Source organism: Dipodomys spectabilis, unplaced genomic scaffold, assembly GCF_019054845.1.
Source record: "Dipodomys spectabilis isolate Male_0828 unplaced genomic scaffold, ASM1905484v1 ptg000108l, whole genome shotgun sequence".
In the NCBI taxonomy this organism is placed as follows: domain Eukaryota; kingdom Metazoa; phylum Chordata; class Mammalia; order Rodentia; family Heteromyidae; genus Dipodomys; species Dipodomys spectabilis.
Window position 1 is genome coordinate 14,200,139 of NW_024870785.1, and position 26,917 is coordinate 14,227,055.

Consider the following 26,917-nt stretch of genomic DNA (forward strand, 5'->3'; position numbering starts at 1 on the left):
CACCAGCTAGAAGGCAGAAGAGCAGCTGCCACAACCAAACTCTTGCCAAAGAAATGGCAGGTTAAGGTACAGCTTTCCTGTCCTGCTGGACATGCTCTCGTCTCTAGGGTTGTGGGAAACTCCTGCCAAAGAGTATAGTGATTGGTGCATGTCCTAGCTTTACCACTAAATGCTGGAGATATGTATCAATGCAACAATGTGAAGGAAATACACATTTTGATGTGACTATTTCTTCTACAGGCAAAGCGTTAAGTTTAGATTATGTCCACATTCGGACAAGAACTTGGGCCCTGAGACAGATTAAAATACAGTTCTGGGCTGGGAAGTTAGCTTAGTGGTAGCATGCATAAAGCCCTGGATTTGATTCCTCAGTATCACATAAACAGAAAAAGCCCGAAGTGGTGCTGTGTGGTAGGGTGGCTCAAGTGGTAGAGTGCTAGCCTTGAGCAAAAGAACCTCAGGGACAGTGCCAGGCCCTGAGTTCAAGCCCCAGGACTGGCAAAAATAAAAATTTTTTAAATTAAAAAAAAAATACAGTTCTGCCACTAACAAAAATGGATGGATGTACACATGGGTGAATACATGGATGGATGCATGGATGGATACATGGACAGTCTATTTAACAACAAAAAAAAGAGGAAGTGGCACTGTGGCTCAAGCGGTAGAGCACTCGCCTTGAGCTGAAGAGCACAGGGACAGCGCCCAAGCCCAGAGTTCAAGCCCCAAGACTGACAAAGAAGAAGAAGGAGGAGGAGGAGGAGGAGGAGGAGGAGGAGGAGGAGGAGGAGAAGAAGAAGAAGGAGGAGGAGGAGGAGGAGGAGAAGGAGAAGAAGGAAAAGGAAAAGAAGAAGAAGAAGGAGGAGGAGGAGGAGGAGAAGGAGAAGAAGGAAAAGGAAAAGAAGAAGGAGGAGGAGGAGGAGGAGAAGGAGAAGGAGAAGGAGAAGGAGAAGGAGAAGGAGAAGGAGAAGGAGAAGAAGAAGAAGAAGAAGAAGAAGAAGAAGAAGAAGAAGAAGAAGAAGAAGAAGAAGAAGAAGAAGAAGAAGAAGAAGAAGAAGAAAGTAAAGTAATGGAGGCAAAATATAACCTAGACACATGGCTTGAGCAGATGAACACATTTAGACAATGAATTTAGCCCATAAGCTATCTGGCACCTAAGACTTCGAAGACAATGTGACAGATTCAGTAGTTTTTAATTTTCTCCCTCACAGTAGAATGTTATCTATAGGGCCACACGGTGCTTTCTGGCAATAATCCCATATCATGAATTTTCCAGCTGTGTTTTACATGTAAGGGGCTAGATGTGATCCTAGTCTCCCCATGACACTTGCTCAAACAGCAAGAGGGTAAAGCTCATGCGCGGAATTTTCTGCAGGTAAATTGCATTTCAGAAGAAGTTTTGGCTGAACATGTAGGGATTAGGACCAGGTGTTCTGGCTCTACCTGGAGAACCCGGCCATGTCCTGGGAGAGGCCTCTCCTCTCAACACCAGCTGTTACGACAATGAGATTGTCCCCAGGCTGTCCCTGCCATGGTGGCAGGTCCTGGTAGGCAGACGGGGGGATGGGTTAGATCCCAGACAGGAAGGCCAGCTGGCATTTTGTTCTGGAAGGTTAAAACCTGTCGTCTGCTCTGCCAGACTACAGCACAGGCTGCAACAGGAGGAGTAATCCACACATGGAAAGGAGTTTTTCTTTCTTTTTTTTCTGGAAGAAAATTCAGAAGCTGACCAAGTTTCAGCTTAGTAATGGAACGTCCATTTTCTGGGAGGAACCTTCCAGAAATACCAACAGTGGGAAGGTCACCAGAAGCAAGGAAGTAAATTTCAAGTGTCGATTTTCTCTATATACAGAAGAGAGTTGGCAGAGGCAACGAAACTGTACAACAGCAGGGGATTTGAATGATTATTTTTAAAAATGTCAAAGTTCTGGAAACATCAGCTTCCTTCCAAAAGAAGATTTGAGGGAGTTCCCCCCACCCCTGTGTGTGTGTGCGCGCGTGTGCGTGTGTGTGTGTGCGTGTGCGTGCGTGTGCGTGTGCGTGTGTGTGTGCGTGTGTGCGCGTGTGTGTGCGTGTGTGTGCGCGTGTGTGTGTGCGTGTGTGTGCGCGCGTGTGCATGTGTGCGTGCGCATGTGTGTGTGTGCGTGTGCATGTGTGTGTGTGTGCGCGTGTGCGTGTGTGCGCATGTGTGCGTGTGTGTGTGTGTGCGCGCGCGTGCGTGTGCGTGTGTGTGTGCGCGTGTGCGTGTGTGTGTGTGTGTGTGTGCATTTCCCATGTTAGTAAGAGATTCAGATGAAGACCAGAAAAAAATGAGGTTGGTAAGATGAAGTCTGGCGTCAAAGTGGGTCTTCTGGAAATGCGTGCATGGGATCCTGTTCAAGAAAGACCAGTCCTGTTAAGAAAAGCCAGCTGTCTGCCCCTGGGCGAAGAGAGAGCTGGCTCAGAGCAGGGGGAGGAGCAGGGGGTGACACAGCCTTTGTCTGCCACCACCTCATCCTCTCCCAGGCCCTTCTCCACTGACTCAGCCCTTCTTCCCCAAGACTCAGCTCAGCACTGACAGCCTCTAGGACAATCTCCTTGTTGACTTCCACTTAACCCACACTCAAGTATCTGCAAGGTCCCTGTGGCTTCCCTGAACCTTTAGCTCATGTGCGCTCTCTCGCTCTCTCTCTCTCTCTCTCTCTCGCCCCCTCCCTCTCCCTTTCTCCCTTCCTCCTTTCCTCTCACCACCTCCTCCTTTCTTTTCTGCCAGTACTGGGGCTTGAACTCAGGGCCTTATGCTCCATATGCTCTTGCTGAGATTTTATGCTCAAGACTGATGCTCTACCACCCCTATCTCTACTTCCAGCTTTTTGCTAGTTGACTGGAGATAAGAATCACTCGGATTGGTTTGTCTGGGCTAGCTTCAAACCATGATCCTTGGTACCTAGGATTATAGGAATGAGCCACTGGTACCCAGCCACTTTGGCTCTTCTTTATAAACGCATCGAGCAGGTAGAAGAGAGGGTCATGGTATGTGTGTGCCACACAGGGCTAAAAAGCAGCGGGCAGGGGCGGGGGAAGAATCAGACTGTTGCTAAGACTGGAGCTGAAGAGTTGATTACTTTGCTCACAGGATAGGAGGCAGGTGGAGAGCTGGGAGGGAAAAACACCCCTCCCTCCACATTCATATTCCTCCCATCCCTCCACCTCCTCTCTCCCACTCTGTCTAGGTCTGACATCTAAGGGAAGAGGCTGTGGATATACGAGAGATCCTGGCCAGGCTGAGAACCAGTAGGTCGAGCAAGAATTCAAATTTCTAGTTATATCCAGGGACAATGCCCTGGCTATGAATGGATGGCAGTGGATAACCACAGGGACAGGATCTTAAGGACTTTCTCACCCCAGCTCAGAGATAGAGAATTATCTCAGTCATAATAGACCAGAAAAACATACCCCCAGGAACTAAAATGTCTTTCTTTTTGGGTCGGTCATAGGGCTTGACCTCTGGGCTTGGGTGCTGTTCCTCAGCTCAAAGCTCAAAGCTCTTGAGCAACAGCACCACTTCCAGTTTTCTGGTAGTTAATTGGAGATAAGAGTCTCACAAACTTTCCTGCCCATGTTGGATTTGAACCCTGATCCTCAGATTAGGATTATAGGTGTGAGCCACTGGTGCCTGGCATTAAAATGACTTTCTTTATCTAAAGAAATAACAAAATATACAAGTAGGTTAGAGACTTCTGTTCTCAAGTATACGAAGAGAAAACAACCCAGCAAGGTTAGCCATTCTATCAGATACTACAACGTTTTGATAAAAAGAAAAATATATATAAGAAAAACAATTTGCCTGTGTAAAAGCAGCCACAATTAAATTCCCTGATGTGAATTCCTAATCTTTGTGCTCGCTTGCCATGAACAGTGTGATAATAGATATAATGAACCATGGCTGATCAATAAACTTCTTACACATCTCATTTGATTAGTATAATCTAACGAAATTCATAGAAAATGATATTTCCACAAATTGTGTTTCTCATGGTGTTTGCTTACAATGTTCTTATCTTCTCTAAGAAATTATTCAATTATTTTAGAAAGCTTCCCAAGCTCACAACATGAGGTTATAAGGTAATTATAATTGCCCCAAATGGACCCTGAATTCCAAATGAGGGTAACAGCATCATATGAGACAAATTGGCAGCCTTATAATTAATTGGCTTTTTATTTTATTTTTCACCAGTACTGGGCTTGAACTCAGCTTCCTTTTGCTCAAGGTTAGCACTCTACTCCTTGAGCCACGGCACCACTTCTGGCTTTTCCATGTATGTGGTACTGAGGAATTGAACCCAGGGCTTCAAGCATGCAAGTCAAGCACTCTACCACTAAGCTACATTCCCAGCCCTTATAATTAAATTTTTATGATTCAATTTTCTAAAAGGGGCCGGGCGCTGTTGCCTCACACCTATAATCCTAGCTACTCAGGAGGCTGAGATCTGAGGATCGCGGTTCAAAGCCAGCCCGAGCAGGAAAAGTCTGTGAGACTCTTGTCTCCAATAAACCACCAGAAAACCAGAAGTGGTGCTGTGGCTCAAGTGGTAGGGCGCTAGCCTGGAGCTGAATAGCTGAGGGACAGCGACACACACACACACACACACACACACACACACACACACACACACACACACACACACACACACACACACACACACACACACACACACGGGGGGGGGGGCACAATTCAGGTATGCTGCCACTAGATGGAGGCAGAGTGCCATGCACTATACACAAGGCACCAATAGATGGAGACTGCTAAAATTATAGTGGGCGGCTCTGGATTCAAAGCGCACACATTTATAATCACATCCCCCACCCCCGTTACTTAAGTATTAGAAACATTTACTGAAATAGCAAAATCCGAATGAGCCGTGCGCATCTTAAATAGCTTACTTTAAGAGAATCTTTACAAAGAAGACATACATTTTCCCCTTCGATCTCCTACTGTTCCCTTTCCTCACGGATACTGTCAGTGGAAAACCACTGCTTCTTACGTTGTGCTCGTGGGAAGCCCTTGGGACCTCTGCGTTGTGTTTGGGATTTCGGGCTATGACCTCTCTCCTAGCCTCTCTTTCTCTCAGCCAGTGGAAGAAAGACAAGGGAGCTGGAGGTCAGTAGCAAAGGAAGACTCCGAGTGTGATCGCCTCTCCCCATGCAACCAAAGCTGTCCTAGGGTTTCCTGAGTCCCGAGCAAATCTAAAGAAAAATAGAACAACTTCCTTCAGACCCTCTGCTCCAAGATCTCTCTTTCTTTCCATTAGAGGGGAGAAAAGGGTAAAACACTGCCACCTTCACTCCCACATTTGATGATCCCACAAGTCATCCTTCATTGGAAGTCTGGGGGGAGGGGACGGTTTCTGGGACTGGAACTCACTTGCTAAGCTGGCTCTCCACAGCTGTGCCATGCCTCTAGCTTTGTTCTTTTGGCTGGTTAATTTTAGGACAAAGTCTTAACTTCCCATTTGGACATGGACCTGAACAGTAATCCTTTTACTTTAGGGGAGGGCCAGTCATTGGGCTTGAACTCAAGGCATGAGTGCTGTCCCTTAGCTTTATCTGCTCCAAGCTGGCACCCTACCACTTGAGCCACAGCTCCATTTCTGGATATGTTTTTTGCTGGTTAGCTGGAGATAAAAGTCTCATTGGCTTTCCTACTTGGGCTGGCTTTAAATCATGATCCTTAGATCTCAGCCTCCTGAGTGGCTAAGATTACAGGCATGAGCCACTGGTGCCTGGCTGTGATCTTCCTACTTCCTACTTCCTGTTGTTGCTGGGGTGATAGGCGAGAACCATGGTGTCTAGCTTCCCTCCATGGAAATGGAGTCTTGCAGACTTCTCTGGAACTAAGAATCTCCCAATCTCAGCCCCTAAGTAGCTGGAGAATGATAGCACACAGCACTGTGCCTAACTATGAGTTAAGAAGAAGTCCCTTGAACTTTTCTGTCCATGCTAGTTTCAAACCAGGACCCTCTTGATCCCAGCCTCTCAAGTGGCTAGGATTACAGGTGTGAGCTACTGGTGCCTGGCTACCTGGCATGTCTTGCTGCTCAGCTGGGATTATGTACTTCACCTGGAGGAAGCTCTCATGCACAGCCAAGGCATAAATGTGTGTGTTGGTAAAGTGCCAAGGGAGTTATAGCCCTATCAGGAAATAGGGCTTTTCTGAAGTTTCCAGGCTGCTGCTGCTCCTTCTTCTTTTTCTTCGCCCTCCTCCTCCTCCTTCTCCTCTTCTTCTTTGTGTCAGTCATGGAGCTTGAACTCTGGGCCTGGGTACTGTCCCTCAGCTCTTCAGCTCAAGACTAGTGCTCTACCACTTGAGCCACAGCACCACTTCCGGCTTTTTTCTTTTTGCTTATGTGGTGCTGAGGAATTGAACCCAGGGCCTCATGCATGCAAGGCAAGCGCTCTACCACTGAGCCACCTTCCCAGCCCCTTCTCTGGGCTTCTTATGTCAACCACTTGGGGAGGCTGAAATTGACCCTTGAGTCTTTTGATGGAGCTACCTGGTGACAGGAAAGCAGCAGAAAAATCAGGCCCAACTGACAGAGGATGTAACCTGGGAGCAGAGGCTGGAGGACCCTAGATGAAATGTACTCAGCCAGCTCAGGTGACAGCGAAGCCCTTGCATCTCCTCAGCGAGGCAGCAGGCAAGAGTCCATCAGAGGAGGGAAGAAAAGCTCTTTAAGGAAATGATCTAAAATAAGGATGAGTCCATAGGGAGTGGATGAAAATGTTAATGTGATTTTGTGAATTGCTTTCCTGAGTTGGTTGTTGGTTTGTTTTTTTAAATATTCATTTCCTGTCTTCTTTCCTGTAATTGGTTCAATCATAATTTAGTTTTTCGGTTTTGTTTTTGTAGGACAGTATTCTCTCTTGAATTCATGTTGTCAGCGATCCAGTGCTAGCAAATCCTGCTCCATACACCTGTCACCTGCCAGTGCCTACGGATGAAGGAAGTTAAAAGGGATGGGTGATGTGCTCCCAAGCCAAGATTGAGTAAGAATTACATCCCAGGAACAGAACAAGAATGCCAACCATGGAGGAAGGTCACACTGGGCTGGCAGGATGCATTATGTGTTGTGTGGGGACCAAGGATCTTGGGGGGGGGGGGGGTTCTGAGTGCTGATGCCCATAGAGGGTACAAATAATAAACAAGGGTGACACAGTGGCAGAAACACCGTTAGAACAACACTTTTATTTATTGACTCTGGGCAGGGTGACGGAAGACAGCTGAGAAACAGGGCTGAATTCCTACCTTGACAATGAATAAGCAAACTCTAATTTACAATTGCACAGGTGTTAGGCTGCCATATGTTATGTGAATAGCTGTGGGTCCCTTTAAGAAAAGAAATGTTGGGAGACAAGGCCCTTTGGTACTCTGGACTAACACTCTTTTTTTTGTTTTTCCTGTCAATCCTGGGGCTTGAACCCAGGACCTGAGCTGCATCCCTCAGCTTTTTTTTTTTCTCAAGGCTAGTGCTCTACCACTTGAGCCACAACTCCACTTACAGCTTTTTTACTTTTTGGTAGTTTACTTAAGATAAGAGTCTCACAGACTTTTCTGCGCAGGCTGACTTTGAAAATTGATCTTTGGATCTCAGCCTCCTAAGTAGCTAGGATTATAGGCAGGGGCCACTGGCACAGAAATTAAGAAATACAGTCCAAACAACAGAACAGTAAAATGAGAACTGAAAGACACACAGACTTGTTAGAGGCAGGGAAGACTGCATGGTTATGAGCAAAAGCCTGACATATGCAAATATTCATGCACAATGGACACAATGGATTATATGGTATGAGAATATCTTTTCTTTTTTTTTTTTTTTGGTCTATCATGGGGCTTGAACTCTGGGTCTGGGCGCTGTCCCTGAACTCTTCATCTCAAGGCTAGCACTCTACCACTTGAGCCACAGCGCCACTTCCGGTTTTCTGGTGGTTTATTGGAGATAGGAGTCTCTTGGCTTTTCCTGCCCATGCTGTCTTTGAACCTCAATCCTAGATCTCAGTCTCCTGAGTAGCTAGGATTACAGGTATGAGCCACCTGCACCTGGCATGAGACTATCTTAATAAGCTATTAAAACAACAAACACGGGAGACTATACTAGTTAGTCATAGATCCTTTACAAAGGTTCCTCCCTTTTCCCCAGGTTCCTCATTTGTAAAAGGGGAGGGTGACACCACCTACCTCTCTTCTTTCAGGTGACCCGAGGTCACACCTGTGAGAAGGCTCCTGGGTGCATAGTCGACATGTCAGCTACTTTCCCATTTGCTCCAACATGACAGTAAGTGGAATACTACCATTTTCATGCTGACGTTTAGAGAAGGGTGGTACCCAATAGAATCTGTGCACCTCCAGTAACTCAAGAACACAGTTGTTCTGTTCCTCCAGCTATTTTCCTTCAGAAAGCCTGCCTGACTGCTACAGCGATCAGCGATCGCGGTGGCTAACGATCAGCCTGCCCCAGCTTGTTAGCAATGGCACTTTCTTTCACCTCGGGTTAGAATTAGCATTAAGGGCATGGTTACATGCCCGTTGGAAGTTTGGGTTTGGCAGTTCTAAAAGCCTTTGATAAATTAATCCATTACTACTTAGTGAATACTGTTCATTTGGAAGGTAAATCTTTTACACTAGGGGCGAAAGAACTAATTGAAGAGATTTGGGAAAGATGTTGAGCAGCCTGGAACCAGGGGTCTCTCGCCTCTTTCCAGCGCCATTATTTGATTTTTGGGAGGATGCCTCTTTGCTAGAGACAGGGAAGGCAACAGAGGAAAGCTGGGAGCCCCAGAGGTTTGGAGTACGTTGCAGGAGGGAAGGGATGGTGCTTGACCCCTCTCTGGCAGCTTTTCAATTGCTAAGCTCTAAATTTTGGGTATAGAACCCCCCCTAGTATTTTGAAAGCCTAAGCCAAGATATTTCAGTTCATATTTCTGTCACTGTGCTCCTCTTTTCTTTAGTGACAAAACTGGGGTCACAGCCATGGCTATAAGTCATTATGATCCCGGGACAAATCCAGGCTTGATGTATCTCCTTTTGTCTCGGATGTCAACTCTGACAAAAGCCCTCAGAGCCTCCTGCCACAGCGGCAGCAGAGTTCCTTGCTGGGCAGTAGAAAGGGTCACCTGGGATGATGGTTTCAGGGGCGGCCGATCCTGAAATGTCCCTGGCAGCTGTGCACACAGCCACATGAGGTGTGAGCACCTTCCCGAACTGCAGGGCTGCCCTCTTTGTCTTGGTGCCAGCTGGCAGGAAGAGACGTGTGCCTCCATAAGAAGAAAGGAAGAAAAGGGCCAGCTGGGAGTGCGGGCTGCCGTCTCCCAGGCTTCCCAGAATGGCAGATCCTCAATGACTCGACAGCAGTCCAAGGTGTGACCCTGGCGCAGAAGAGAACAGCCAACCGAGGTCGGGAGACTGAGGGGGAAGCTCGGCTATGGAACTGTCATTCTGGGGTTCTTGATCAGGACACAGTCATCTCCACAGTGGGATCTGACTTAACAGCAGGATGCCCACACATTAAAAAAAAAAAAAACATATATATATATATATATATTTGAGTGCTTGTGGGTGCTGGTGGTTCATGTCAACAAATCCTTGCCACTCAGGAGACTGAGATCGAAGGATCACAGTTCAAAACCAACCCTGGGCAGACAACAGGACGACACATTATCTCAATTTAACCAGCAAAGAGCCAACAACGTGGAGATGTGGCTCAAGTGGTCGAGCACCAGCCCTGTGCAAAAGAGTTGAGTGAGAATGAGAGGTCCTGTACTGGCACACACACACACACACACACACACACACACACACACACAAAGCTGAGTGACGCTCCCCCATGCCAGCTCCACCCAAACAAAATTCACACAGACACTGCCCACCTTTGCCTGAAGGCTTCTCCTTTTCCTTTGTTTCCATGGTAATCATGCCTTTGTGACTGGCCTTATACTATCTTTAAAAGCATTGCAATATTCAGTCAAATCCATCAAACCACAGAGGTTTCCAAGTCAGGCTAGGTCTCTCAGACTTAGTGTGTTATCTTCTGGGATCTAGTTGGAGACATGTAAGACCACCTGATCTCCTTCTTTGAGAGGGTTTCAATATAAATGACAGCAGGCTCACATTTCCTGATGGCCCAGGGCTTGCTGGGTGCCACCCTGAGGATCTGGCATGAACTGATTCATTTGATCCTTGTGACCCCCCAGTCCTAGAGGGTTCTGTTACTAACTCTATCTGTTATTAAACCCAAGCTGGGTTCCATGAAGCCCCCAGGCAAAGAGAGGTTAAGCAACTTGCCGAAGAGTACGTAGAGGAGGTAGACTCAGAGCAAGCATCCAGTCCCCGAGCCAATAATTCTAATACAGCAGATCACAAGTACGACAAATAGATACTGTTTGAAAGAAGTTCCCCAAGGGAAAGGAGAAATACTAGACCCCAGATGGAATGTACTGGAGATTCAAGATTCTTGTCTAATGAAGGGAAAATTCTGCATCTAGACTGCACCTGAGAAGGAGGAGGTGTGCTCAAGTCCTGTGCCGAGTCACTCTCCTCCTGTCTGGTGTGGATTCCCTGTGCCAAGGTCACTCTGGTGACCTCTGTTGTATTGAAGAGGGTGGCTGCCCCAGAGGCCCTCCCAGAAATCATTGGAGATCACCATTGGTTTTCATTTGTGGTATCTAGTTATTCTGAAGAATTACCAGGACAAGGACCTAAGCCTGGTGAAACCCAACAGCCCTTATTTGATTGGGAGAACTGTAGCTCTGGAAGATAATGGCTCTGCCCCAGGTCTCCAGTACTTACGCTCACTAGATTTCCAAATCAGGTGCTATTTTGAGTGTTCTATCTTTTTGCTTTCATGCTACAAAGTCCACCCACATGGCCAATCTGTTAGGGAGACTTTACTAGTCATCAATGAAATGAAGAAGAAAAAAAAAAAGATGATAGATTTTTTTTTTCAGTACACTAAATTTCTTCTAACTAAAGAATTATCTTCTATTCTGAAAGTATATCCTTCCTATTCCTTTTTTATAAAATAATGGTAGGGCTTTCTTCTCTTTTTACTGATTTTCATAGCAAAGCAATATGTTCATAATTATGCTGGTTTCCAAACCTGCTTGCTGGTCTTTGAACCAGTGAGCTAAAATGTGTATGGTCTCTGGGGTAGAAGAAAAGGCCAACCGGTCATCCAGGGCCAGTGGGAACTCTCTCATACCATTTGCAGTGAAGGGATCCTTCACATCCATCCCAGGGGACCACGCAGAGGCAGGCAGCACAGGAGAACAATTATTACAAGGTTTATTAGAGGAGCCACATTTCCCCTATCCAGGCAGCAGGAGGGCCTGGGGGCAGGAAGTGAGGTAGGTGGGAGCTCAGGTGGGTCTGGACTGAGAGAGGGAGGGGCCAGCTGTATGGCAGGAGCTCCAGGGCTGGGAGGAGCTCAGGTCTGGGTGGAGCTGAGGACCAAAGGTGGGCCTAATGCTAACATGCAGTGCCTACAGTGTCTGAGGTCACGGCCCTGACAGAACAGGGGTGCCATGTTGGGAACACAAGGGCGCCATGATGGGAGGGGCAGGGGCGCCATGATGGGAAGGAGCCGCGGTATGTTGCGGTCCCTTTACTATGCTGTGAGCCAGACCCACAGCACAGCCAACACAGCCATGGCAACTAGCCCAAATGACAAGGCTGATTCATTTCACAAGTGCATTATTCATGTGTCACCAAATATTGACTCTTATCAACTCCCCTCCCCCAGCCATCTGCCCTGGTGTGTCAAATCAAAATAAATCAACAAATACAGAGTGGCAGGCAGATGCCACACCACGGTGCTGCAGCCAGTGCTAGACTGAGTTCCAAGTGGCTGCTCCAGCTTTCTCCCTCCCTTCTTCCCCAGGTAACTGAGAGTGCATGGGCAGGTGTACATATTCAACACAACACACTTACTCACTCACTCACACACACATACAAACACATACACGTTTAGATGGCACTGCTACAGCTTAGTGAAGGAAACAGTTGAGGAGGGCAGTTAGGGTGAAAAAGACCTAAAAGATGCTAGGAAGTGATGAATGACAATACTGACCACTTGTTGAGTTTGGTATATCCCAGACATATAAATATCAATTAATATTTAATCACCACTACAACAGAGAAATAGAGGAGCCATTATTATTTCCTCCTTAGAGATGAAAACTAGAATTCACTTATATCAATCCACTTGTCCCAGGCCAAACATCTACTAATTTAAGATCTGAACTCAAAGTCAATGCTGTTCATCTCTGAATAAGTCACTTTGCTGGTCACTGCTACCTAGACATGCTCTTCTACCTCTTTGTGCCTCTACTTCCCCACCACAGTAGTGGAATAATTACGAGGCCCCCCTTATAAGATTGTGTGAGAACTAAAGGAGCTAATACAGGTCATGTCTGGAATAATCTTTGGGACTGGGCATGGTAGTACACACCTGCTGTCTCAGTTATGTAATCCCAGGCAGAATCTAAGACCAGCTCCAGTCAAAATCTCATCTGATACATAACTAAAGCGTAAAGGGCTAGGAGTATGGCTAAAGTGGAAGAGCATCTGCTGAGCAAGTAAGAGGCCCTGAGTTCACACCCCAGCATCACAAAGGAGGAGGGTGAGGAGGAAGAGGATGAAGAGGAAGAAGAAGATGAGGAGGAGGAGGAGGAGGAAAGAAATCCCAAGAAGTGTTCAGTATGTATTAACATTATTATTGATATTATTTTTATTACACACTACTACCTTCTGAATGGAGTGTAGAGGACTCAGAATTTAGGAGCAGAGAACATAATAAAGTATGTAAGTGTTCTTGTCTTAGCAGTGTTAAGACAGCTACACTTCTATTAGCAAGTAAAGATTAGTCACTCTGTACACTGGTCCATACCAGTGTAAACGTTGTAAGCTCTGCAGAGTTTTGAGCCTCTTGTTCCTCCCATCTCCTTCCTTTACTCCCTGCCTCTGACAGCTCTCTATAAAAGCCACTCAGGGTTGTCCATAGTCTTCCTCCCACTGAATCAAGCTATTAAAACATCTGTTCCCCAAACAGAGGTTAGAAACTACACCAAAGGCTCAGCACCTTGCACTGGCCTGCTCATTTTTACTTTATTAACACTTTGGTGGTATTCAGCCACTACTTGAGCCAAATCTCAACCCCCTTTTTGCATTGATCATTTTTCAGTCAGGGTCTTACTTTAGAGCCAGGGTAGCTACCTTCCTAGTTGTACTTCCCCATCTCACTGGGGATGACAGGCAAGTGCCATTACACTCAGTCATCATGTTTCCCATGTAGCTGGGATGATAAGCGCGCAACACCGTGCCTAGCCATTGGTTGAGATGGAATCTTGAAAACTTTTATCCCCAGAAGTAGCCGCAAACCACAATCCCCCTATCTCCATCTCCCAAGGAGGTAGGAAAGCAGGTTTAATATATCACACATGGCTGGCCTATTCATTTTTTTAAAAAAAGCAATTTCCAGCACTTCCCCACCTCTGCCTCCCACCAAACTATGAAAAACACAAAGATTAATTGACTGTAACATCTCTCACAGCTGCTACTTGTCTCCATTCAGGGTTAGTGGTGCACATTAATGACTTTAAGCTTAGACTTAGGTTTTGTAACTTGGAAAATATAAACAAGAACCAGTGTGAATGTGAGTGACTCTAGTAATGTGTCTTTTCCAACATCTGAAGCAAAGCACTAAAGTCCCAGTCGCCAGCCAGGGCAGCACACAAACCTCTTTCCCACCTGACCAGCCTGCACCACTGACTGAATCTTTTAAAGCTGCCCAAGGCCAGAGAACAGCTGTTTGCTCGTTCTTTCAAGAACGTACTGCAAGTAGTGCATGATTGGTTTCATTCTCTGCTTCTCTGAGGAGCACATTTAAATGTAGAAAGTGGCAGAAAAGAAACACAGAATGGAGAAAAGGAGGCTGAAATGGAAGTGTCCGCAAGGGCCTAAGACATGATGGATGAGAGAGTAAAAAAGTGAAGTGTAGATTAAAAATAAGCAAGGAGCACCAATTCTGTAGCCCTTTGTCTCGGACTGTTGATTTATTTCCCCTGGACGCTGTCGTCCTAGACCCACATTTGGGAGACCTTCCAGATTTGAGAGTACCAAATGCGGTGAGGGGGTGGAGAGTTGGCAAGACAGAAGCAGCCTTTCCTCTCTGGTGGGCCCCTGTGGGGGTAGAGAGGTGAGAGTTAAACACCCATGTGCACTTTGCTGTAGTACCTCCTAGGGAGTAGCCATGAAGAACTGGCCACCTTCCTGAGACTCCCAGGCCTTCCTTGGGTCCAGAAAAATATATTTGCACATTTTTATAGGTTGCTCATCCCAGGGACAGGGCCTTGCAGTCACATAGGAAACAGAGGAGAAGCTCAGACACAAACGGTATAAAATAGCCTCACATGTCTTTGAGGCGGGAAGGTCATAGGTAGGAGAAGGAACTGCATGGGTGTTATATTAGGGTTTCCAAAAGAAAGGCCAGGGAGCCACAGTAACCCTTGGGGCTGGTAAGTTGGAATAATTCTAGCAGTTGACTCAGAACTCCAAGAGCAGTCCCTGGTCACAAGGCATCCGGCCCTGTATTGATTAAGGCAGAAGAGCAGAGCCCTCTGGTTGCCTGGACCAGCTGGAGGAGATGCACAAGGCAAGGTCCTGACAGAGCCTTGTGCTGCTTCTAAGAAGGGGCCACCAGCCCAGTATTGTTTTTTGGCCTTTCCCCAACTAGAAAGATATTTTTGTTCAGATGTCAAAAAATCATATGGAAAATGAGAATGCAATATGCAACATACAATAGTCAAGGCTCCTTTTATTTTAGAAGAGCCCATTCACTTACCAACTACTGGGTTTGCAGACAGTGTGACTGTTACCCTACCCTGATTTGGCACACGCCTACCCCTCACGTATAAGAGATTGCTGATAGCTAGAAATTGCTCCCAACTTGCCCATTCTGAAGCACCCGGGCTCTCCCAGTTTATTTGTATGTGTTCGGTTTACTGATGTAATCATAAATCATACTATCAGGGACAAAGGTCATCATCGTAAGCTCTCTAAGTGTGCAGGCTGCTCCCCTAATGGACCTGGCAGGAGCAAAAGGTGAAGCTCTAAGCGGAGCTCTGCCAGCTTTCTTTCCGTGCTGGAAACCAATCTATTTGTTATTTTGAGCTCTGGCTGAGATGACACTTATGACATATAGCCACGAGAAATTATCTTTAGGAGCAGAAAGACGAAGACATACTGTGAGTCTGATAAGATAAAAGAGGCAGCAGATAAAAAAAAAAAAATTATAAAGGGAAATGATGGCTGTCTGCCAGGCAGGAGAAAGGAAACTCACTCCCTGAATTGAAAGAAGAAATGAAAAGAAGTCAAGCTGAATTCTGGGATGGGCATTTACAGTCACATTCCTTCTAAAGAGTGTGACACAAGGGAGAGACTGGAAAAGGATTGCTGCTGGGTGGTTGGCATTTGGGGACAATATGTGGCCTGGGACAATGCACTTAAATCCCCAGTGGCAGTTTTCTGTGTAGAAAAGGGAAGGGAGGCAGCCTTGCTTCCCAGTTGGAAGCCTGGGGATACCACATGAGTTGAGATCAGCACATGAAATGATGTGTGAGCCAGGAAACAAGCATCCAATGTGTAGAGCTTGACGTCTCAACCTGTAACTTATCTACATCACCACTGGGTGGAGCTGTTAAAAAAACACCCATCCTGGGGCTGATTTAATAGATATGACCTGGGACCTGGGAATCTGACTTTCTGACTAGTTCATGTTTCTCAGTCTGAAGCAGGAAGCCTTTGCAACTCTGTGTGGTCGAGAGTTATGATCTCTTACTGAGGTGCAGTAAAGTCAAGGTGCTTGCCCAAAGTCATCCGAGGAGTAAATGCTGGAGGAATCAGCTCCCAAGTGATTTCCCCACTCAGGAAATGAAAGGCCATTGGGAATCTGGCCAGGCTCTCCTTCCCAGCGGTCTGCAGCAGTCAACAGAGTGCCAGCCCAGTTCCAGGAACACCCCGGGGCTTCAGAAGTTCCCTTCATTCTTTGAACCTCGGGCAAACACATATGCATGAGAGAGGCACAAAGAGACGCAAATGTGAATGACGGACACAGAGGGAGGAAGGGAAGAGCCTCGTTAAAATGTATAATTTATCATTTGTGTCAACGGTATGTATCTCTGCATCAGTTACGAAGATTTACTGGGATAAAAAAAAAAGATGCTCCAAATATGTCAAGGCCAAGGTGATTAAAATGCCATTTTGTGACATCAGGGTACAGGCAGGAAAGGGCTCTGGAGTCTTAATATGGAAACTGCCCCGCGTTGGCAGGCAGAGCCCAATTCTAAGCCTACCAGAAAGGATGTCTGGGATCCAACCTTCCTTCTAAAAGCATTCTTTAACACATGCCTAGCCTGGGTCGAGGCTAAGGGAAGAATGGAAGAGAGATGACGAGTTCTGGTCAGCTGACACAGCAGATGGGAAGACAATCTCAAGATCAGTTAGTAACTTGGTCTCATTTGGAGACTCTGCAATGGGACATATGACCTGGGGCGGGGGGAGGTAAGAACTCCACAGAAGGATCCACAGGAAGAGATGGGTGGGGTGGGGGGGACATTTCCATTCATCCAAGGAAACTCTACTAGGAAATCAAGACCTTTGAATGTTTGGCTGCAGCAGCTGGGGGTGAGATAGCAGTACAGGACAGGTGCTTCGTTTCTAACTCAACACTCACTTGGCCAAGAATCCCAGGTCCACCGTGATCTGACTCGATCCTCCACCAATGAGAGTGCATGCCCCATCCCTCCTCAATGGGTCTGACAGCCTGGGAAGAGTACTGGTTCTATCTGGAGAGCTCAGCCAGGGACTGCCCATCGCAATGGGAGAGGGGGAATTTCCAGGGCATGAGTGAGTTGCAGGTGAGGTTTTTGAGGGACTGAATGGGAGGTATGGCAAGCCTGTGGAGACAGGCATGGGCTAGGACTTCCAGGGCCTCTCACCTTCTCCAGCCTTCCATGAGGACCTCTACATGTGCTTCTATACCAGCCTAATGGTGGCATCAACCACAGGAGGGACAGTGACTGGCCAGTGGCTGGGTGAGTCAAGACCCAGGCCTAGAGCAATCCCTTGGCCTGGGTTTTAGCAAGAAAAGCATGTGGAAGCAGAGAAAGTAATGGAAGAATTATACACTAAATTAAGTCCCAAGAGTTATCATTAGAAAGGGGGATTTTGAAGCCAGGCATTGGTGGTTCATGCCTGTAATCCTGGCTACTCAGGAGGCTGAGATCTGAGGACTGTGGTTCAAAGCCAGCCCAGGTAGAAAAGTCCATGAGACTTTTATCTCTAACTAACCATCAAAAGGCCAGAAGTGAAGCTGCGGGGCAGGTGGTAGAGCATGAGCCTTAAATGAACAGTTAAGTTCAAGCCCCAGGTCCTCCAACCCACTTCCCCCCCCCCCCCCAAAGAAAAGAGGGATTCTGGGTATGAAAAAAAGGCATCTCAATGGTGACAGACAAGAAACATGAGTTGATCTGATTTTCCTGGGATGGAGGGTGTAGGTCATCCATTGGCTTTGTCTATAGCTTTCACCAACTAGTAAATGAGCCCGCAGAACAGCGGAGGGCAGCTAGGTATGGTGGTACATGCTTGTAATCCCAGCACCTGGGAAGTTGAAGCAGGACAATGCTCAGTTTGAGGCCAGTCTTGCCTATACAAGATCCTAACAACAAGAGCAAAAGCAGAAGGGAAGATGCGCAGGAAAATGAGCCACTAGGAAGCCCACTAAAAACTCAAGCTCGTTTTCCAAAAGGAGCCGGGATGTGTTGAAGGTCTAAAAAGAACAATTGCCCAGCCAGCCCTCTGCTGTCCCAAGGAGCCTTGGTAAGTTCCCTTTCTCCTATTCATCTTGATAATGAATTCTCCGAGCCCGGGGCCTGCCCATTCCGTTATCTTCACCCTTCTCTGACAAAAGCAGAGCTGTGGGGAAAGATAACATTTTCTTAATCAAATGAGGGCCAGTTCTTTCTGCGCAGCAGTTTCTGCTTTATTTCTTAATGACTTTCTCTCAGGAGAAAGCCTTTGGGTATGATACGAATATGAAAGAATCTTCTGCATTTATTCTACTCAACTTTTTGTTTAAAACTTTAAGAGGTGGTGACAGGATCCCTGGAATTATTTTTTTAGCTTTTTATACATAGATAATGAAAAGGTGCGATTCCAACAATAATTTCAAGCCTTTGATCAGTTTCAACTTCTAATTTGGATCTTTGGGCACTAAAAAAAAAAAAAAAAAAAAAAAGATATTAAAAATTCCTGTTCAGGGCTGGGAAGGTGGCTCAGTGGTAGAGCGCTTGCCTTGCATGCCTGAGGCCCTGGGTTCGATTCCTCAGCACCACATAAGCAAAGAGCAAAAAAAAAGCTGTAAGTGGCGCTGTGGCTCAAGTGGTAGAGCGCTATCCTTGAGCTGAAGAGCTGAGGGACAGCGCTCAGACCCAGAGTTCAGGCCCCACGACCAGACCCAAAAACAAAAAAAACAAAACAAAACAAAAAAAAAAAAAAACAGGAAAAATTCCTGTTCATGCCTGTAATCCTGGCTACTCAGGAGGCTGAGATCTGAGGACTGTGGTTCAAAGCCAGCCCAGGTAGAAAAGTCCATGAGACTTTTATCTCTAAGGTTCATGCCTGTAATCCTAGCTACTCAGGAGGCTGAGATCTGAGGACTGTGGTTCAAAGCCAGACCGTGCAGAAAAGTCCCCATAAAACTCTTATCTCCAATTAAACCCTCAAAAAAACAGAAGTGGTGCTGTGGCTCAATTGGCAGAGCACTAGCCTTGAGCACAAAGAGGCTTAGAGAAAGCGCCCAGGCCCTGAGTTCAAGTCCTACAACCAACAACAACAAAAATACCTGTTAGAATCTTTGTTTTGTTGTTTAACCTCCCTTGGCTGCAATTAAGCACAGAGATCACCACACCCCCTCCATCATAAAGACAGCATGATAATTCGGTACCATAATGATTATAAAATATGCCATGCAGAGTTTGTAAGTGACATGTGAGCTTTTTCTTTTCTATAAAAACCGTCATCTTCGTTGTGTCAATCCTGAGAATAATTCTCGCACATTGAACTTGCCACTCCCATATTGCCTATAAGAAGAGCGAGGCTCAGAGAATTTAAGTAACTTGCCCCCAAATAATCTACCTGGGGATCTGGGGCCTAAACTCCAAGTCTATGTGGCCTCAAAGTCCACTCTCCCTGAGAGAAATGACATCAGGCCATGTCCACCAATCAGCCAATATGTCTCCTGAGACCCAACCGTAAAGCCACCTACCCTACCATGCAAATGCAGGGCTCTAGATTTATTTGTATTTTCCATGGGACAAGAAACATTGAATGAGTAAAATGCACTATTTTAGTTTATAGACTTCACAATAGGTCTGTAAAACTTTTGTCTACTTGTATTTATTTTTTCCACTTTCTTCATTTATTCAACAGCTATTTAGGGTGTCAACAGTAGATTACACATGGTTCTTTCTGTGGGGAATAAGAGTGTGTGCTGTTATACAACTTAGGCTGATTGCAGGGGATAAGACAATACATAAGTAAACAATAAATGTACATCGCCTGAAAAATAAATGCAATGAAGAAAAAAAAGCTAAGTATGGTGGCTCAACTCCATAATCCTAGCTACTTTAGAGGCAGCAATCAGGAGGATCATGGTTGAAGGCCACGCTGGGCAAAAGTTAGCAATCTCAACCAATAAAACACTGAGTGTGGGAGTATGTGACTCTTCTTCCAGCTATGCAGAGAATATAAATAAGAGGATCACATCCAGGCTGATTGAGGCATAAATGGCAACTCCAGGGGAAAAAAGGCAGGCTGGAGGCATGGTTCAAGGAGTAGAGCTCCATTCTACCAAGCAAGCTAAGCAAGTGTGAGGCTCTGAGTTCAAAACTTGGTACCAGTTAAAGAAAGAAAGAGAAAGAGAAGAGGAGAGGAGAGGCTGATGTGATGTTTTCAGAATGAGATTAAAAAAACAGACAAAACGGCTGAGCCACAAGTACTGAAAAGATGGGCCATCCGCTCCGAAAGCACCTGTGAGTGATAAGCAGGATTCCTGGGTCTCTCCCTGCCCATCTTTTCCTCGCAGGTTCCTCTCTGCCCTGGCCTTCACTCTCCCCAAGGGAGCTCTGGGAATCAAAGGCCTAACAATTCCAGCTGTCTTGCTTGACAAATCTGAATGGAAGTCAACAACTGTTCTCCCTCCAGCATCCTGGGGGAAATCCATCCAACAACACTTTCAAGGCAGCACTGTACTAATGCCAAATGGCATATGCCACGCACAGGACATTCATGTCAGAAAGCAGTGCAAGCACTGGGCGGGGGGGGGGGGGGGGGTGATGTGCAGCTCCTGGAGGAAAAGGAACCAGTCATTTAACTAGAAGCATGGAGAGGATGGGCTCAGCCAGTTCCAGGTGTGGAAAGAAAAGCTAAAAGTGCATTCCCACTGACTTGGGAACAGACCCAGCGGACCTCAGCAGGTAGGAAGCAGCTGGCTGGGACATTGGGAAGTGCTTTGATTGCTGTTGGTTTTGGGGATGCTGAGGGTTGAAGTCAGGGCCTCAGGCTGGCTAGGCAGGCACTCTGCCACTTGAGCCATACCTCCAGCCTCACTTTGGCATATGCATTCGTTATTTTTGAAAAAGGGTTTTGCTTTAATGCCAAGGCCAGCCTAAACTGCAATCCTCCTATTCTTCCTCTTGTGGCTGGGGATGACAGGCACATGACACCACCCTCAGCCAATGGTTGAGACAGTCTTTTTGTCCAAGTTGGAATTTAATGCTACTAAACTAGGCCCCTACAAATAGTGAAGACACTCAAGGTTTTGTTATGTATATTTTATCCAATGAAAGATTTTTTTAATTGCTCCCAAGTCCTTACTTGAACAGAATAAAAATGAGTTTTCACAGCTTAAGCTCATGATTCTCAGTCCAGTGATTTATTTATGTGGATTATTGGGGAAACTGAAGCTTCTAACTGACAATAAAAATCAGACTTGTTCACTTTAGAAAAGCTTGTTGGGTGTAAAGAACCACACAAAATGTGATCAACTTTCCTCAATCCACAGGATACCATTTCTATGTAATCAGAACGGCCAGTTAGTACTCTCTCTCTCTTTCTTTCTCTCTTTCTCTCTCTCTCACACATACAATTAAAATCTACTTAGCAGATCTCTTTAAAATGCTAAAGTAGTTTTAAAAGAAGTCATATAAATAATGTGTCAGTTTTACTTTGAGATATTCTAATTGATCTCCTACGACATTTTAATTTGTTTCATCTTCTTGCCAGCTGCCATATCTTTGTTCCCTCCTCCCACTCCGCCCCCACCCCCACTCTCCTCTTATCTAAATACAACCTTATTATGAATAGCTTCCATGACCTCCTCTCACCCTGCCTCTCATCTTGAGTGAAGACTGCTCTAATTAGAACTGGCTTTCTTTAGAAAGTAGTACTCTGTGAAATTCTAGGGTGAAAAATAAATCTTTCACCATTGCACTTGCAAGGTTCTTGGTTGTAAGAACAGAAGTGAGGAGGAAAGCCAGAAAAAACAGGCTTATAGTGGGCATGGCATGTGGGAAGAAGCTAGGCCAAGATCCCCAAAGACTCTCCTTGAGACGCTTACCTGTTATGGTTTGGAGTTTGAATGCTCCCCGAAGGATCCTATGCTATAGGCTTGGTACTCAGGCTATGGCACTATTGGGAAAGGTGGAGCCTGGTGGGAGAAAGTTAGGTCATTGGGAAAGGATGCTCTTAAAGGGGATGTTGGAGCCAGGTGCCAGTGGTTCATGCCTATAATCCTAGCTACTCAGGAGGCTAAGATCTGAGGATCTCGGTTCAAAGCCAGCCCGAGTAGGAAAGTCCTTGAGACTCTTATCTCCAATTAACCACTAGAAAACCGGAAGTGGCACTGTGGCTCAAGTGGTAGAGAGCTTACCTTGAGCTGAAGAGCTCAGGGACAGCATCCAGGCCCAGAGTTCAAGCCCCATGACCAACCCCCACAAAAGGAGGGAGGGAAAAAAAGGAGGGGGGGATGTTGGAGCCACTATGGTACTATTAGGAGGTGGAGCCTAGTGGGAGGAAGTTAGGTCACTGAGGAAGTGATGCTCTTAGACAGGATGTTGGGACCCTGACTCCTTCTTTTAGCTCTTTGTTCCCCACCCACCATAGGATGAAGTGCTTTCTCCTCTAGGTGCTCCCGCCACGATGCGCTGTGCCACCACAGGATCAAGGAACCAAGGGCAGAAACCTCTGACTCTGTGAGCCAACATAAGCCTCTCCTTCTTATAGACTGAATTTTAGAGGGTTTTTGTTTATTTTCCCCAGTAGCAAGAATCTAACTAACATGTCACCTTTGGTGCCTTGGCAACTAGCTGGGCTGTCACGGCTCTGATGAGGAGTTACTCAGTTACAGTGCTGGACGGTTGCTCAGGGGTCATTCAATCAAGTCTGGAGGTCTATGTAGGACACCTACTTGGACAAGCCTCAGACCCCAGTCTGTACTTTACCTCTGGATGCTTCTTGAAAGGGAGTCTCCACCCCAGCTGCCCACAGTGTTCTCCATGGAGCAAGGAGAGCAGCCTACACTGGGCGGCAGAACGAGGAAGTACTGCCCCAGCAGTTTCCCCGGGCTGCCCACCGTCCACGTCTCCTTCTTCCCTTCCTTCAGTCCCTCACCGCCCTCACACTCCCCCCGGCAACCCTCCTCCCGGCCCGCCTGAAGGAACTGGGTAATTTTGTCATCTCCCCAGTCATCCTGGTCATGTCACCTCCACACTGCAATGACGATCTGAAAGCCTAAGCCAGATCTCATCACTCCGCTGGCTCCAGGGTCCCTCAGAACAAGCCCCGTCTTTATAAGGGTCATCTAGTTCCTATATGGCAGCCCCTCCCCATCTGTCCAGCCTCACACCCCAAACTTTGCTCACAGTGAAAACCCAGAAAGGATGAGAAAACCAGACAAGTTGGGGCAGCAGGGAATGCAAGAAAAAAAAAGGCTGCCAAGCTTGGGGTCCTGTCAGAAATTGCCTTGGGGCAGGACAGAGGACCCATTGGACAGCGAGATCCTTATATTACCCACGCAATCCCGGCTACCTGCTGAACATATCACGGAGGCCCAAGTCTTCCATCATCCAGTGGCAGCCTGCCTTCCTAGGTGCTCTGCTCCCTCCTGCATGTGTCTTGAACCCTGTAGTCCTTGACTGATTCCCTAAGCCTATGTCCCCTAATGCCTTCGAGCTTTGGCATAGGATTTTCCCCCTGGCTTAATACGCCCTTCCCTTGCTGACAACCTCCAAACTCCTATACATACCTAAGGACTCTGTTAAACACCACCATGTATTGGAAGCCCAATTGTTTTTTAACTCCTCTACTATGCTGTTTTCAGGCACCCAGGAGATTCTCTATCTCTGCCCCTGTTAGGTTACTTTGTAATCATCTGTTTCTATGTCTGTCTTATACACTGGACCATTAACTTGCAGAGGGCAGACACTGTGTTTAATTAAAATTAGCTAATTGGATAATTAATTGGGCTCTTATTAATTAATCAGGTTGCTCTGATTAGCCTCTGTGGGAAGGCCTGGTTATTTGTCCCAATGCAAAGTACACTTGCGTGTTTCATAAATGCTAAATAAATGACTTAAGTAATTAATAGAAACCCAGAAAGCTGGAAAATAGCCCAGAGGTATTTTATATTTTGTGGATTCTTCTGCTTCTAGGTGGGTACCTACAGAAATCTCATCAGTGTTTTCCTTAAACCTGAGACAATGAGGCCTAGTCCCAACCCTAATGCCTCATTCATATTTGCAGAATGTGTCTTTGACTACTGTAAATTCCTCCTATTGCTCTTACCATTTCCCTTGAGCTGCCCGCTCAGTGGGAAGGGTGATTGTCCAATCATCTAAGGACCTTCACTGTCACTCATGCAACTTTTATACAAAAGTAGGTAGGGACGGCAATACTCTGTTTCCTAGCATTGCAAGAATAAGATCTCAGACTTGATCGTTTTTACAACAGGAATTTCTTTTCTCCCAGTACTGGAAGCTGAAGTTCAAGTGCAAAGTGATGGCTGCACTGGTTTCCTGAGGTGTCTGGCTGCAGCTTGCAGATGGTTGCTGTGTGTTCTAATGCATGGATTCTCTCTCTCTCTCTCTCTCTCTCTCACACACACACACACACACACACAAACAAGCAAGCAAGCAAGCTGAACACAGAGCAATACTCACAAGGAGAAAACAACCCCCAGGTGGGAGACCCAGGAGTCAGTGGGGGAGCTGTGAAGGGTTTGGGCAGGGAAGGTGCCAGGGGCCTGGGGCTCTCTGGCAGGCCTAGAGGTAGAAGCTGACTGGGTGAGGGTGGAGGGAAGCTGTGAGGCTGGCTGGGCTTCTTTCCAAAGGTCATCATACTCAGGAGGAAGTTGTGTAGTGATGTCATGTTTGGGACTGCATTTCACAAGTGGCTTCAAAGGGAAGAAGATGGGGTGACAAAGAGGAGTGAAAGGTTCAGGTTAATAATTGGAGTGACCTCTGGGCTGGAGAAGACATCAGTCCTGTGGCTGATCATTAACCTAGCCAGAGACAGGCTGCCGCTAGCACAGTCTGGAGCCTGCACCGACAGCCAGAGTCCATTGGGTGTCTGGCCTTGGGAAAAGTGAAAGGATTCAGTCTGTGCTCTAAATGCCTAGCAAAAAAAAAAAAACCCTTTCCAGGCCCCCAGTGCACCCTTATGGCCACCCCAGGGCTACCCCCAAAGGGACTGTGTCTCTCCAGGCAGAGTAGTGAAGACATTTGAATCCCTCCAGCTGTGGGACCTGGGGAAGGGAGCTGATGTGAGCACTTGAGACCTCTGTGTAAACGGAGAGAAAAGTGAGCAGCAGGGGCCAGGCATTGTATTTTGACAGCTTATCTCTATGGCCAGGAGAGAGTGATTGAAACCCCAGGAGGCCCTGACTGAGCATCCCTCGGGAACTCCTGCGCCTCCCCTTCTAGTTCATTCGAAACACACACACACACACACACACACACACACACACACACTGTTTACTCATAACGTGAAGATACGTCACAATGTATGGGAACATCCGAGCACATCAACGGCGGGTGCCCGGTACACACGTTGCACATACTGGCAGGTGTTCGCAGGGCTCAGGCCAGGTTTCGCTCTCTCCCTCTCTCTCTCTCTCTCTCGCTCTCTCTCTTTCTCTCTCTCTCTCTCTCCTTTCTCTCTCTCTTTGATGAAAGAAAACCATAGGGAGATGTTGACCTTGGTAAATCAACTCCAAATGGAAATCAGATTCAGTACCGCTTTCTGTTGCTTTTAATATAAAGCTTATTGATAGAGTATCGATCCCTTTTGAATTTGGCAGTGCTTTAATAGGAACGTCATGATTCCCATTTGGTAGGCTTCCATTCCATTTTAAACCATCTACAGTATCTCTGTGTGGACTCTCCTGCTTTCTCGTGGGAGATGCAAGGCTGGGGACAATTTTCCTTCTCACCGAATCTCATGTTGTTAGTGTGTTTGGCCTTGGTTGAAGTTGCTGTCTTCTTCTCAAGGAGGCATGGCTAGTAAGTAGGAATGCGGAGGTGGCAGGACGCTGGACATCGTGTCAGGTCCCACACACCAGAGTAGATCGGGAAGTTGTCAAGTGTGTTGAGGCCCTGTTTGTTTCTTCTTATCCCTTCCATCTGTTATGGGCTTTGCCTACCTCTCCTACGCGCAGGTAAAAGGCCCAGAAAGCAACCGAAGATAACTAAAAACCAAATCAGCATTTGAGTACATGAATAAATAAATGCCTTAATGTCAGTTATGTCAGTTATGTCAGTTATGCCTCAAAAATAAAAACAAAAAAATAGCATTCTATCTTGCACCAAATACACTATCTAGACAGGAAAGGCCTGATAAGCCTGATAAGCTTGCTATGCCTGAAATAAGAGGAAGAGGCTACTGTGAACTAATAAATAGTGATGGGAGCCGGAGGAAAAATTTAGATTCTGGAAATTCAGTCGATATTTGGGGAAGTCAACCTCCTCAAGCCCTTCAGCTTTCTAGACTAAAGTACTGTTTCCATGCAGATTTAAATGTCATAGGCATTAGGGTCTGATGCAAAATTAGTTTGCCTAAATGGCTGTGTCCTTGAGCCCAAAGAAGATCACACAGATGGCCAGAGCTTGTCCTGTCTCAGTAGCACAGCTCAGGCCTTCTAGACCTTTGACCCTGTCATAGAAGACACCGGAGTAGCCTCGCATTTTTCTTTTTTTTTTTTTTGGGGTCTGGTCGTGGGGCCTGAACTCTGGGCCTGGGCACTGTCCCTCAGCTCTTCAGCTCAAGGCTAGTGCTCTACCACTTGAGCCACAGTGCCACTTCTGGCTTTTTTCTTTTTTGCTTATTTGGTGCTGAGGAATCGAACCCAGGGCCTCATGCATGCAAGGCAAGCGCTCTACCACTGAGCCACCTTCCCAGCCCATAGCCTCGCTTTTATATGTATTATAAAGTTGTACTCTGTTCAGCTCAAGATGTACCCTACAGCACATACACAAAATAGAAAACTCTGCAGGGCAAAATGAACACCGCATAAACACTGAAGTTCTGCTTTTCTCCTGAGTCTCTAATGGGTTATCCACTGCAGCCTCAGCCACACCCCACTTCAGAGGATGCTGCTGTGGGGAGAATTATCACACACTTGGGAAGCAGTCATGAAAAATAAGTTGTGTACTACAGAAAAATAGGAAGCTGGGCACCAGGGGCTCACGCCTGTAATCCTAGCTACTCAGGAGGCTGAGATCTAAGGAACATGGTTCAAAGCAGCAAAGTCTGTGAGACTCTTATCTCCAATTAACC